At 35.4% G+C, this 14,486-nt stretch overlaps 1 long non-coding RNA gene across 1 annotated transcript; it reads right to left on the reverse strand.

Moving 5' to 3' along the window:
* Positions 1-10,055: 10,055 nt before the first annotated feature.
* LOC135224116 (uncharacterized) lies at positions 10,056-12,070 on the reverse strand. The gene is made up of 3 exons (XR_010316624.1): positions 12,025-12,070; positions 11,604-11,748; positions 10,056-10,970 (listed from the first exon to the last, which is right to left on the reverse strand). It is a non-coding gene; the product is annotated as an uncharacterized LOC135224116 (long non-coding RNA).
* Positions 12,071-14,486: the final 2,416 nt, after the last annotated feature.

Raw genomic sequence — 14,486 nt, forward strand, 5'->3', positions numbered from 1 at the left:
ATATTTTATCATGACCCTTCTCCTTCTCATGTAGCATTATCATTCTGAGTCATCCCACTTTTTATTTATTTTTAGTTCCATTCACACCAGTTTTTTCATTGCCTATTCCTTCTCACATAACCCATTATACTATCTTCATGCTCTCAAACCAGTTTCATTCGTATGTCAAAAGTTAAAACCATCCTGAATTTATGTTGCCTGGTGACTTTAAAAGCAAATTATGCATACATAATTATGTATGTATATACTGTATTTATGTGTATATATATATATGTGTGTGTGTGTGTGTGTATGTATGTATGTAGTTTTAATATGCATACATATGCTATATACACATATATAAATATTTATATATAGAGCATATGTAATAAAACTTAATTCCACCCTCATCATATTATTCGCTCTTTCAAAATGAAATTTTTCTTTTTCTCCAAATACATAATTGCGACGTTTCCTAATTTACATACTTATATTTGTAGTTATATATGTAGGTAAGGTTAGTTTAGATTACGGTTAATGGGATGAATCTGATGAATTGGTATAGATGTATCTTTTTGAGCTATACATATGCAAATCCTAACTTTAATGTATTTATACGGGTTGAATGCTTTTGTCAATAATTATGGGACCAGCCTACGAGAAATATGTCAAATATTTATCAACTCGCTGATAAACTTGGCAATTTCATGCATTGGGAATTAGTATTTGTGTATGAAGGAAATACATATTGAATGCGATTCTAATGGGACTTTTTTTTTTCGTATTTCCAAAAAGCTGCATTTACACCGAGCGAATTGAATCGAATTAAATCGATTCAATTCATGAAGAATCAACGCGATTCAATGATTCGTCTTGATTCGTCAAATCCATTTCGATATAGCCATTGACACCAAGCGAATTGAGTCCATTCAAGTCATGCCGATTCGCTAGGTGTAAACTGTTACGTTGAAATTAGTGGGCGCGAATCAAGACGAATCATTAATTGACGTATATTGATGAGCTGAGATTATCGGTAAAGTAAGATAAAACATGCGAGAGATATTCCCACAGCTATAATTATAATTTCAGGAGAGAGAGAGAGAGAGAGAGAGAGAGAGAGAGAGAGAGAGAGAGAGAGAGAGAGAGAGGGGGATAAGAGGTCACCATTTCTTGGAATTTTTATATTCTCATTACCTCAAGAAATTGACAATATTCGTCACAAACCCCATAGCTGGAATTATATTTATTTCAATTAACTGCATAGACGAAATTATATTAATTATAATTACCTGCAGTAATATTTATTTCAATGAACTGCATAGATGAAATTATGTTAATTGTAATTACCTGAAGTCATATTTATTTAAATTAATTTCATAGATGAAATTATGTTAATTATTATTACCTGAAAGTCATATTTATTTTAATTAACTTCAAAGATGAAATTGTGTTAAGGAAAATTGCATGAAGTCATATTTAATTAACTGCATAGATGAAATTATCTTAATTATAATTACCTGAAGTCATATTTATTTTAATTAACTGCATAGGTGAAATTATGTTAATTTTAAATAATTTTTTTTTTTTACCTGCAAGGTCATATTTATTTTACTTAACTAGTACGAGTTAAAATTATATTAATTATAATTACCTGAAGTCTTACTTATTTTAATTGACTGCATAGATGAGATAATGTTAATTGTAATTACCTCGTCATATTTATTTTGATTAACTGCACGGATGAAATTATGTTAAACATAATTACCTGAAGCTATTTTAATTTTGAGGGAACCGACAGGTTCAATGGCCTTTTCATTCTAACTTCGGAATGAAAATATCTGTTCTGTTATGGCAATCAGCGAACGGTATTGCTTTTCGATGTTAATGAAGGCTTTATTTTTTTCAAAGTTTTCTTCATATATGTCACCCTAGCGGTCTAATAAGTCGTCTTTTCATTCAGTTTGGGTGATATATGACCTAAATAGAAATTTACTTCAAGGTGTTTCAAATCAGGATTAGCTTGAAAATTTATATTGGCACTGGTCTTTTAATATAAGCACACTGTATTAGGAGAACTTGTTCTTGATGACCAGTTTAAATTCTTGAGCTTTTTTTTAAGAAATAATTCGTTTAATTTAAGATTATATATATATATATATATATATATATATATATATAATATATATATATATATATATATATATATATATATATGAATAATTATCACATCGAACCGTGATCCATTTATATATCAATTCAAGCTACAAATGTCCTTTAATATCTAAATTCACTTTACCTCCCAAATGATATATTTTTTCATATATGTACCGAAGGGGAATTTTTTAGTTGTTAATAATTTCGTCCCCCATGGGATCGATACACCGTCCAAGTGGACGGGGACGAAATCAGGACAGTCAGTGAACGCTATCCAATCAGCCAACAGAGACGCATAAGTTCATATCGATTCTGACCTTACAAATCACCTCGATCTCGGTGCTTTCGTAATTAGAATCGATATGAAACCCATGTCTACCATGTTAGACCAATTCGAGCGTTTGACAGCACGTAGCCTTTTGTTATGAATAGTATCACATCGAACCGTGATCCATTTATATATCAATTCAAGCTACAAATGTCCTTTAATATCTAAATTCACTTTACCTCCCAAATGATATATTTTCTTCATATATGTACTGAAGGGGAATTTTTTAGTTGATAATAATTTCGTCCCCCCCATGGGATCGAACCACCGTCCAAGTTGGACGGGGACGAAATCAGGTCAGTCAGTGACGCTATCCAATCAGCCAACGAGACGCATAAGTTCATATCGATTTCTGACCTTACAAATCACCCTCGATCTCGGTGCTTTCGTAATTAGAATCGATATGAAACCCCGTCTACCATGTTAGCCAATCGAGCGTTTGACAGCACGTAGCCTTTTGTTATGAATAATTATCACATGCAAACCGTGATCCATTTATATATCAATTCAAGCTACAAATGTCCTTTAATATCTAAATTCACTTTACTCCCAAATGATATATTTTCATATATGTACGAAGGGGAATTTTTTAGTTGATAATAATTGTCGTCCCCCCATGGGATCGAACCACCGTCCATGTGGACGGGGACGAAATCAGACAGTCAGTGACGCTATCCAATCAGCCAACAGAGACGCATAAGTTCATATCGATTCTGACCTTACAAATCACCCTCGATCTCGGTGCTTTCGTAATTAGAAATCGATATGAAACCCCGTCTACCATGTTAGCCAATTCTAGTGTTTGACAGCACGTAGCCTTTTGTTATGAATAATTATCACATCGAACCGTGATCCATTTATTATAATCAATTCAAGCTACAAATGTCCTTTAATATCTAATAAATTTCACTTTACCCTCCCAAATGATATAGTTTTTTCATATATGTACGAACCAAGATTTTTTTAGTTAGTTGGATAATAATTTCGTCCCAACCCGATGGATCGAACCCACCGTCCTAGTGGACTGGGGACGAAATCAGGACAGTCAGTGACGCTATCCAATCAGCCAACAGAGACGCATAAGTTCATATCGATTCTGACCTTACAAATAACCCTCGATCTCGGTGCTTTCGTAATTAGAATCGATATGAACCCCATCTACCATGTTAGCCAATTCGAGCGTTTGACAGCACGTAGCCTTTTGTTTATGAATAATTATCACATCGAACCGTGATCCGTATATATCAATTCAAGCTACAAATGTCCGTTTAATATCTAAATTCACTTTCCTCAATCCCAAATGATATATTTTCATATATGTACCGAAGGGGAATTTTTTAGTTGATAATAATTTCGTCCCCCCACCAATGGGATCAAACACCGTCCAAGTGGACGGGAGGGGACGAAATCAGGACAGTCAGTGACGCTATCCAATCAGAACCAACAGAGACGGCATAAGTTCATATCGATTCTGACCTTACAAATCACCCATCGAATCTAATTACGAAAGCACCGAGATCGAGGGTGATTTGTAAGGTCAGAATCGATATGAACTTATGCGTCTCTGTTGGCTGATTGGATAGCGTCACTGACTGTCCTGATTTCGTCCCCGTCCACTTGGACGGTGGTTCGATCCTATGGGGGGACGAAACGAAATTGAGTTAGAAAACTTAAAAACAAAAAAAAAAAACCCAAAAAAAAAAACTTAAAAAAATTCCCCTTCGGTACATATATGAAAGATATCGATTTGGGAGGTAAAGTGAATTTAGATATTAAAGGACATTTGTAGCTTGAATATGATATATAAATGGATCACGGTTCGATGTGATAATTATTCATAAACAAAAGGCTACGTGCTGTCAAACGCTCGAATTGGCTAACATGGTAGACGGGGTTTCATATCGATTCTAATTACGAAAGCACCGAGATCGAGGGTGATTTTGTAAGGTCAGAATCGATATGAAACTTATGCGTCTCTGTTGGCTGATTGGATAGCGTCACTGACTGTCCTGATTTCGTCCCCGTCCACTAGGACGGTGGTTCGATCCCATGGGGGGACGAATTTTATTATACACTAAAAAATTCCCCTTCGGTACATATATGAAAATATATCATTTGGGAGGTAAAGTGAATTTAGATATTAAAGGACATTTGTAGCTTGAATTGATATATATATATATATATATATATATATATATATATATATATATATATATATATATGATCTAGTTTTGACATGAGACTGACGGGGTAAAAATGTATTAAGGATAAGAAATGTCTTCGAAAAAAGATGTTTTTAGCTTGGCTAAAAAACATCGCACTTCACCCCTCATTTGGGAGTCCTTCGGAGTCTAATGACCTGCCCCGTCAGCAGGAAAGAGGACGGAAAGGGAATTTTCCCCTCTAATGATTTGCTGGTTACATCCAATGACCATAAAAAGCCCCATTCATCCCGAGAGGAGCTCGATTTGACACCTCGGAAAATCCTCTAGGCAGGTTTTTTTTTTTTTTTTTTTTGTTTTTTTTTTTTTTTTTTTTTTTCAGGCTGTTTTTTTTCAGGCAGTTTTCTTTTTCAGGCAGTTTTTTTCAGGCAGTTTTTTTCCAGCAATTTTTTCACGCAGTTTTATTTCACGCAGTTTTTTTCAGGCAGTTTTTTTCAGGCAGTTTTTTTCAAGCAATTTTTTCACGCAGTTTTTTTTTTCAGGCAGTTTTTTAAGGCAGTTTTTTTAGGCAGTTTTCCTTTTCAGGCAGTTTTTTCGCTGTTTCTTTTAGACAGTTTTTTTCAGGCAGCTTTTTTACTGGCAGTTTTTTTCAGGCAGTTTTTTAGGCAGCTTTTTTCAGGCAGTTTTTTTTCAGGCAGTTTTTCATAGGCATGTTTTTTTCAGGCAGTTTTTTTATAGTAAGGGCGAAGGATCTTTCTTTTTTGGCTTTTTCTGAAAATTTTAGAATGGCGTGGAGCTTTTCACTTTCCCTGTTGGTGATCTAGAGCAGTTTTTACTCTCCACTTTATCACCTTACATAAGATTTCTCTCCTTTTACTTTCCAATTCATCACCTTACTTATGATTCCTCTCCTTTCACTTTCCAGTTTATCACCTTACTTGAAATTCACCTCCTTTTTACTTTCCAATCCATCACCTTACTTTAGATTCCTCTCCTTTTACTTTCCAATGCATCACCTTACTTACGATTCACCTCCTTTGTCGTACTTTCGACAACCACCAACTCACTAATAATTTGATGAAAAGTTACTTCGCATGATTTTTGGTACGATTTTATCATCGTATTTTGCACACTCACTCTTTATAAATTTATAAATCTCTAAGATATATAAATATATAAATCTCAAAGCTCTGTTTCTCGTTATCTAATTCTAAAAACAAGCATAAAACGACAAAACAGTATGCGAATTTTTTTCCTACATGCAAAACACTTGATACTTTATATTTAACCCGATGTGCGCATGTAAAGGCTAAGTATTTATCGTTTTAAGCCTGCTAACATGAAAGTAATGCATAATCTAAATGCGTGAATATGTTGAAATGCAGCAAAAGATATGATTTTACATTTTTCATAATAAAATAACAGAGCTGAACGTATTGTAATCCGCAATGATGTTTGGTGTAACTCGTTTAATCTGGACTGACAAAACCCATCCACACAACTGCCAACTGCGCTTAGCATCACTATGTTTTACGAGATTAACAATATATATATATATATATATATATATATATATATATATATATATATATAATATATTATATATATCTGTGTGTGTATTTCTAAAGGTTGAAAATGGCTGGGAAGGTTATGCAGATTAGCTTAATCCCAAATAAAAATTGTGGAGTTTTCCAGCTCTGTAACATATTCCAGCTCACACGGAAATTGCCAGCATCGAAATAATAAAATCTAAGAGTGGAAGATGGGAATCTTGACCCAGGTTGGAAGTGGAAGAAGATGCTACTCATTTTCTAGAATGAAGTACGATGTTGAACTGAATTGAATATAGAATTCAGGCCAGAGGCCAAGCACTAGGGCCTATGAGGTCATAGGCCCCAATGAGAGGAGGAAAACCTCTCAGTTGCATCATGAACGAATCGTAAGGATAAGTTGGAAAGTAAGATCGAGGAAAGAGAATATGAAAGGCGGTACAGTAAAAGGAACGAAAGAGGTTGCAGCCAGGGGCCGATGGCATCCTGCAAAGAACGATAAGTAATGCCCATAAGAGAGTAAATTATGATCGAGTGTAATATTAAAAATGATAACTAGTTTATCCAGTACTCTCTGTTGTCGTTGACAGTGCTAAAAGATATACTATTATAGTTGCTGAGTACTTAGTTTCAGAAGCCACGTTAATGTAGAGGCTCTTTGGTCTTCGGAAAAATATGGGGTGGGACGGCAGGGTTTGGGGGTGGGGGGAGGATGGAGGTTGGTTTTGTGGGGGGGTGGGGGGCATTCCAGTGCAAACAATTACTCCCCGATGCATGGATTTTAATATCCTTTGTTTTATGTTTATTAATTTTGTAGAACTTTTATCCCATCATTTAATTAGTATGAAACGGTACATTATGCAAATTACGTAATACGCGCTTGGGAAAGCTTATTGTGTTATATAGTGGGAGCATCCCCCGTTTCATTTGATATCTTCCATGGGAGAACTCTGTCCATATTAACAAACAAGCGTAACGAACACATCCCAAGCGTCTGTTTATCTAAAGTTATGAGACCATCTCCCTTCAAAGCTGAATAACATTGTGTTTAGTGTCTGGTAAATTTTAAAGTTTCCAGTTTGCATGTATAGTGATTCTCCGGTGAGTTTTTACCTTAAAGTTTCTTAATTGGATTTTTCAATTCAGCATTAAAGTAATTTTGTAATTGTTGAAATACATAACCAAGTCCACAAGTACATGTATGTAGTAAGTGAAGTATATCTTACTTTAACCAGACCACTGAGCTGATGAACAGCGCTCCAAGGGCAAATTAATAAATAAAAAGATAAATAATTAATAAATAAAACTACATTTCTGAGGAATTGTAAATGAGGTGGTTTGGCAAAGAAGCAATTTGCTATTCATAAGATAAAATGCACTCGGGCGGACCCCCAAATCCCAGAGAATTGGCCGGAAGCCTCATCACCACGGTAACAAGGGAGAGAGAGAGAGAGAGAGAGAGAGAGAGAGAGAGAGAGATCTGTTCTCAAGCATAAATGTTGTAGGCAGAATGTTAATTTCATTACTTTCATATCTGCTTAAATCAGTCTATAAATAGGTATTTTGAAAACTTGTTTTTAACAAATTCTGAAACCGGTAATAATAGTTATCAATCGTACACTATCAAGTTCCCTTTCAGAAATATAATATATTATACTCACCCATAAAAATAGTCTGTGTTTCATTTCATTTTGGGCTTTGTTTAGTGTTTTTAAAAGGGGAATTGATAGTAGCGGAAAGCGAAAATCAAATTTAATATCACCAAACTAAATAAACCGCCTCCCACCCCCACCCCCAACCTCTCCAAACGAACCTCGATTCCACACCCCACCCCGCTACCCCGTCGCTCTCTCTCTCTCTCTCTCTCTCTCTCTCTCTTCTCTCAAAGGATACCGCATCCAGTTATGAAATATCCCTATGCAACAAGCAACTTGCTTCTATATATATTAATGTAAAAAAAAAACGAAGTTAATAAACTTTGTAAGCTTCTATCATTTAGCTCTTCAGAAGGAAACCCATTTTCAGTCTTTGTGTTCGATACATTGAGTCTCGCTGCTTCAGAACTGTTTTTCTCCATTGGGAAAAGCAATTCGATAAGACCAGACGACCTCAAGCCTCAACTCTTCAGCCATCCATGATATCCCAAATTTCGTAATTTGACAAAGCAACCTCCTCCATTCTGTTAATTCCTTATAGGATTTAATTTTTCTCTTTCGACGAATAACGAATGAATTCCCATTATTATTAAAGAAATTACAATGATGTCAGTCATTAACGCGTGTATATTCCTAGTAACACGACGCTCGGATAACAAAGTTCACAATATTTCAGCAGTGAGAGAATCTACAGCAAAAATACAAACAAGGCGTGATCCGACCTCCAGCTTACTCGGGGTCAAATAGAGCGTTCTTTCACCAACGAAAATAATAAAATAAATATGCTTTATTTAATTAGAAATAGTTGTTCAGTACTGTTTTAACATTATTTTTTACATTTTCATTATAAATATATAAATCATAAACATTCTATCCAAAATTCCTGTATCTTTAACTCAACGTGAAATACCTTTTTCTGACCTTTTATAGGCTTTTCCATAGGGCTGCTGGCCACGTCAAAATAGTTATTTTCTGCCCAGCCCTAGGAGAGCTATTAATCAGCTCTGTGATCTGGTTAAACTAAGATATACTAAAGTTTTTTTTTTCCTTTTCGCCATTCATCTTTTATTTTCCCTCTTACCTCTTTCAATAGCCTCCTCTGCCCTGGTGATCGTCTTCCTCTCTGTTGTTCATTTTGATACCGTTCCATAGTAAGACAAAACCGGTGAGTGATTGGAAGGGTTGCCACCTGAAACCACCTGAAAGCAAAGAAACGGAAAGCAGAGGTTTCTTTTACTTGATATTGATAAGTGGTTTTTAAGGTAATTGAAGTCATCTCTTGTCATTAGCTACAAAGAAACATATCTAATATATTTTATAAATTTTTATATATAATCGTATTGTTGTTAAGCTAAGTGCATTTGAAGATAAGAGAATATCAAACCTTATTGCATTCTACATAGCTGGATCTTTGATGTAATAGAGAGAAAGATAATTATTAGGATATGTAGGTTGTTAACTCCTTCGTCAATGAACGGCAACGCAAGACAGCTATGGCACAAGACCGATGGAAGAGCCGATTATTGAAAAATAATTATCGTGTAATAATAGTTTCAAGTGACCGAAAGCTTGGCTGAAACAAGATTCCACCATAACATTCGTACCAACCTCCGTTAATCATTAATAAATTTGCCTTAATAAACTACTAATTCCTCACACTTAACAATACAGTAATATTGTAGTAAACTGGAGCTTATGTCGTTATAGTGCCCAATGGCATGTTCAGTTGTCTACTTGTGAGATTACCACAGAGCTGTCTGGTCAACAGACTTAACTTAACTAATAAAAATCAGAATTTATTCAAGTTCCATTACCATAATTACACTCAGGATTTTAAGATAAAGCACTATCAGCAGAATTTTAACTATAATTTTTTTACGAGCAAACTCAAATATTAGTTCACTGCCAGACTTATCTGAACAGCTTACAGGTAGTCATTGAAACTTGTTAAATTTCTTGGCACTCCTTCGCCAAAATTTAAAGTTTTTTAAATTTTTTTAAAAAGTCCTAGCATGAATAATTAAGTTATTTTGCAACGTACGTCAGAAGAACACCAAACATCTACACTGGCTGACCGTAACATGTGAACGAGTTAGTCATTAACACACATTGCTAACCACTGGTAATTCTAGGTAATAACTCCACACGGACTGCAAGGAACGTTTCAACTAACACGACAGCCACTAGGGATTGGGGCGTCAAATGCATTTCGCCGTGTTTATTATAGCCACCGCAGGTTTATTACAGTCTACCCCCTAAACAAACGGTAAATTCTTAATAAGCAAATCAACTGCTACAGAAGTTATTACCTAGATGTACCAAACTACTTAATAGCACTTCATAAGCAGGCGAGTTCTCAACCGATCTGGATGTTACACTAATTTAAAACGTCGTATGATTAACATTCATTACTAAAATCAGTAGGAATTTAAATGTCAAAACTTAAATATCCAAACTGATTAAAAACTTGCCAAATTACGCACACCTTTATATATAAGCAATTATATATAGATAATTTTCTCAGTTCCGAACCCCGAGACGGGCAGTCTACTGCATTTTTATATACCTCCATGCAGAATCATTACTATTCATATGTCATTGGCTATAATAGTTGCCATCACACTAAACTATAGTGCTTTGCTATAGTATCATCAGCTCCAGTAATGGGCCAGGAAATATACTTATTCAAATATTACTGTTAAGTTATAATACTTTAATAACAATAAGAATGTAACGAATTAATCCTCAAGATATGAAAGCCAAACAGGAACCTTTGAAAGGAGATATGGAAAACATCTCCAACGAGGAAACAAGACCACAGTATGACAATCAAGGGAAATCAGGTCAATACAAACTTTGAAAACCAACAACTGGAAAATAAGTTAACGACCTAGGATCATGAAACATTGAAGTCAATTTAAATTCATTTACAAAGTACAACATTTTGATTAAAAGCTAAGAACAATCTTCATATCCATTCCTTTACTGATGCAAACGAAGTAGTACGATGCTTGTCTCAAGTCAAAAACAACGCAGTACAATGCACAGGAACATTGTATGGCCGATTTTGGTTTCACCACTTAGTCCTGCCTGGGAACCTCTTGAACCTAAATTACCTGGCCTCTTTCTCCATGGGCAAGACCTGCAATGAAAATGAACGGGACAGAAATTTGTCCTGGCATACTGTGCGCGATTTCACTTTTAATTTCAAATTAACACAAATCTCCAACTGTGTAGCTTAACAGTTACTCTAATTTAAACAGTTTTTAAACTGTACACGATTTCACTACGTTTAATTGAAGATTAATAAAAGATTCTAAAACTGTTACTCCAATTTAAATGGTTATTTTTAAACTGTTCATTGCAATGAACATTTTAAGACTTAGTCGGCTAAACTAAAGATTTAATTTTTTTAATCCAAAGACTTCATTGAGTTTAGCCATGAACCTCTATATTGAATTTTGACAAGAATTTAGTACCGTTTTATAAATAAGTGATTGATTTTAGCCATGAACCTATAATTAAATTTGACAAGTATTTAGTACTGTTTTGTAAACAGTTTATTAAATTTAGCCATGAACCTATAATCAAATTAGAAAAATATTTAGTAAACAAGTGATAGAATAAAAAAATAAAAAAAAAAACTCCCAAAACTGATTATGGAAGGTCTTCCGACCAACCATAATCAGTTGAGAGAGAACACCCCCACGCCCCTAAAAGGGTGGAGGTATAAAAAGAATGAACTGGAGTTGGAACTTAAACATGATAAACTTACCATTCGCTTTTACCTTCATATTACCGAGTTTAGTGTTCATGTTAGAGATCGGTGGAATAAACCCCACATTAGATAACAAAATTCAATAGTGAAGATCCAGCTATAAACATAACCATTCACAGTACTAGTTGGATTTCCTGAGTTCCTGAAAAACAATCACAAAGTGATATACTTCAAGAGGCACCACTTCAAATAAGCATTTCTATGGCGAGGAAGTACGTACTACTATTCAATAGATATTTACACAACAGCTTTTCGAGTAGTTTGAAGAAAGAAAGAAAGAAAAAAAACAGCTCTGTCAGCAGGACCATTAATGGAAAACAATACCAAACGAAGAGAAAACCAAAGTCCAAAAGCTTACAAATAACAGTATTTTAACGCCAGATTAAGGATGTACAAGAACTTCAGCACACTTCCTTACCTGCTACGACGAGACCAATAACGTACTAACTAACCCGAGTTCTGACGACTGGAACCAGTTCTCTCCATCGATAGTTGTTGGCTTAACGTCACCAGACACGTAACAAGGACGCTCAAATGTGTGTGTGTATGTGCGTGTATTTTATATCTGAGTCCCTCCTACCAGGATCGCTTCTAAGATCTTGCCTAAAATAAGTTTTGCTATGCTGACCATTACAGTGGATATGCTGACAGGAGGTTACCCAGAGGTCAGGTCAATGCTATGGTAAAGAGGGGAATATTGTAGCAGCCATATTTGGAACAAGACCTCCTGAGAACCGAAAGCATTTCCAGTTCCCTACTAACTTTCTTGGCCCCTCTGCTCGATCGTCCCTTTCTATGTATGAGGTAACTGCACTTTTTTCCTCTCTCTTTTTTTTTGTACTGCGTTCTTTGCATTTCCTTACTACCAATTAAGCTCTTATTATCACTGTGTTGATCATCTTGCGTCCCTGCCTTCCCAATATTGTGACTACTATGTGGAAAAAGGCCTTTTTTTTTCTTCTGTTTTTAGTGACACGAATTTCCCCATTTTATCAAACTATTTATCATAAAAACATGTGAGACATTGCTTGGAAACATGGTGTCACACACCCTTATGATCTATATAAAAATACACAACAATTAGGGAATATTTGATATTGAATTCGATGGGTATGGAGCCCAGATCCTCCATGAATATACACGGAAGAGATACTGTAAGTCACCTGGAGTCTACCTTGATAGCCAAGTGGGTAAGTAACCCTGTCACCTCTGTATGAGACTTAAATGAAGTAGGTTCGAATTCTGGTCCTGTAAATTTGCTCTTATTATATATTTCATTGTATAGGGGTTGTCATGTCTTTGTTACGACGGTGGTTAGATATTATTCTAAAGGGATGTTCTTCTGATAGATAGTTCATCTGAGGAGGTCTGATCATAGCCTGAAGTGAAGACCAGAGCCAGCCAAATTAAGAGTAACGTGTTTTTATTCATATCTTTCAATAACATTCTGAAGCGCTGAAGAGAGGAGCCAAGATAAAATATCAGATTACTCTCTCAAAACTCCAACACCACGAAAACTATCACCCCTGACTTTGTAGTGCGAGGTTTTCGTGTTTCAAAACCCAGGCCAGAATCCGTTCCTTACACAGCATCAAAGAACACCCTCAGCGCAAAGTCTGAGGCTCACTGTCGCCACGTTTCCATCCATCTGAGCGGAATAACCTGGTAACCTCTGTGAAGGGAAAACAGTTCGTATCGCCAGAGATCACAGAACATCAAATCCTTTTAAGTAGAAGGAGAGAGAGAGAGAGATAAAAAAAGGGTTTGACTTTGTTAACGAGACAATGGCGGCAGAGCATCAAAGAAACGAGAGATCTAATACTTTCGCAGACAGACAGTTTTTTTGCCCTGTTGTTCAAAATGGAAGCCTTGGTAACCGAGTTATTTTCATTAAATTGTACTGCATTATCGCCCTCGTCATAGTTTTGCATCTAGTAATGTCTCTCCGCATTGGAAAACAAAAAATAGACAAAAAAAAAGAAAAGGTGCCCTTTTGTTGCAAATATATAAAATGATTTAATCTCCAGCAATAAAAGATAGGTGGCCAATTTGTCCCAGTCATTCTTGTAATTTAGATGGTTGCTATAAAAATATGCGTGGCCTCCTTTCTATTACAAAAAGGAGTACGACAACGCATGCAACATCTACTCCTGTTTTGGATCATAAGGATCATTTATTGAAATGGGTGAGACAAAATAGTTTCCTTTATGTGAGTAAAGCATATTAATGTATTCTGTCCAATGAGTGGTTATTCACAGCAATTTTGGCCTAGTCGTGACTGCAGTGCATACACACACAATAAACATTATACAAATTATAAATAAAAATAAATAAAAAAATAAAAGTATATAAGTATATAACACACACACACACACACACACACACACACACACACACACACACATATATATATATATATATATATATATATATATATATATATATATATATATATATATATGCGTGTGTGTGTGCGTGTGTGTGTACAAACATTAACCTACGCATGTCGTTTGATAGCAGTTACGCACTACCTCCCTCGGAAGTAAACCCTACGGGAATCATAATTAGCAAGTGGTTCGCCACCTGGCGGATTCGAACCACCGACAACGAACACATCCCATTTCGGTGACCTTTGGCAGCCGAAACTGGGATTTTTAAACCTTTGAATTAACTCTCTCTCTCTCTCTCTCTCTCTCTCTCTCTCTCTCTCTCTCTCTCTCATAATCTTCCCTTTCGTTCACAAACTAATAGCTGGCTATTTCATACAAATGAAAACAATTCTAATAAAATTGTGCCCTCTCTCTCTCTCTCTCTCTCTCTCTCTCTCTCTCTCTCTCCAATTTTGTTTAATGACAGTCATCTCAATGGTAGTTTTGATGA

The sequence above is a fragment of the Macrobrachium nipponense genome, chromosome 10 (assembly GCF_015104395.2).
Source record: "Macrobrachium nipponense isolate FS-2020 chromosome 10, ASM1510439v2, whole genome shotgun sequence".
NCBI classification, from domain to species: Eukaryota; Metazoa; Arthropoda; class Malacostraca; order Decapoda; family Palaemonidae; genus Macrobrachium; species Macrobrachium nipponense.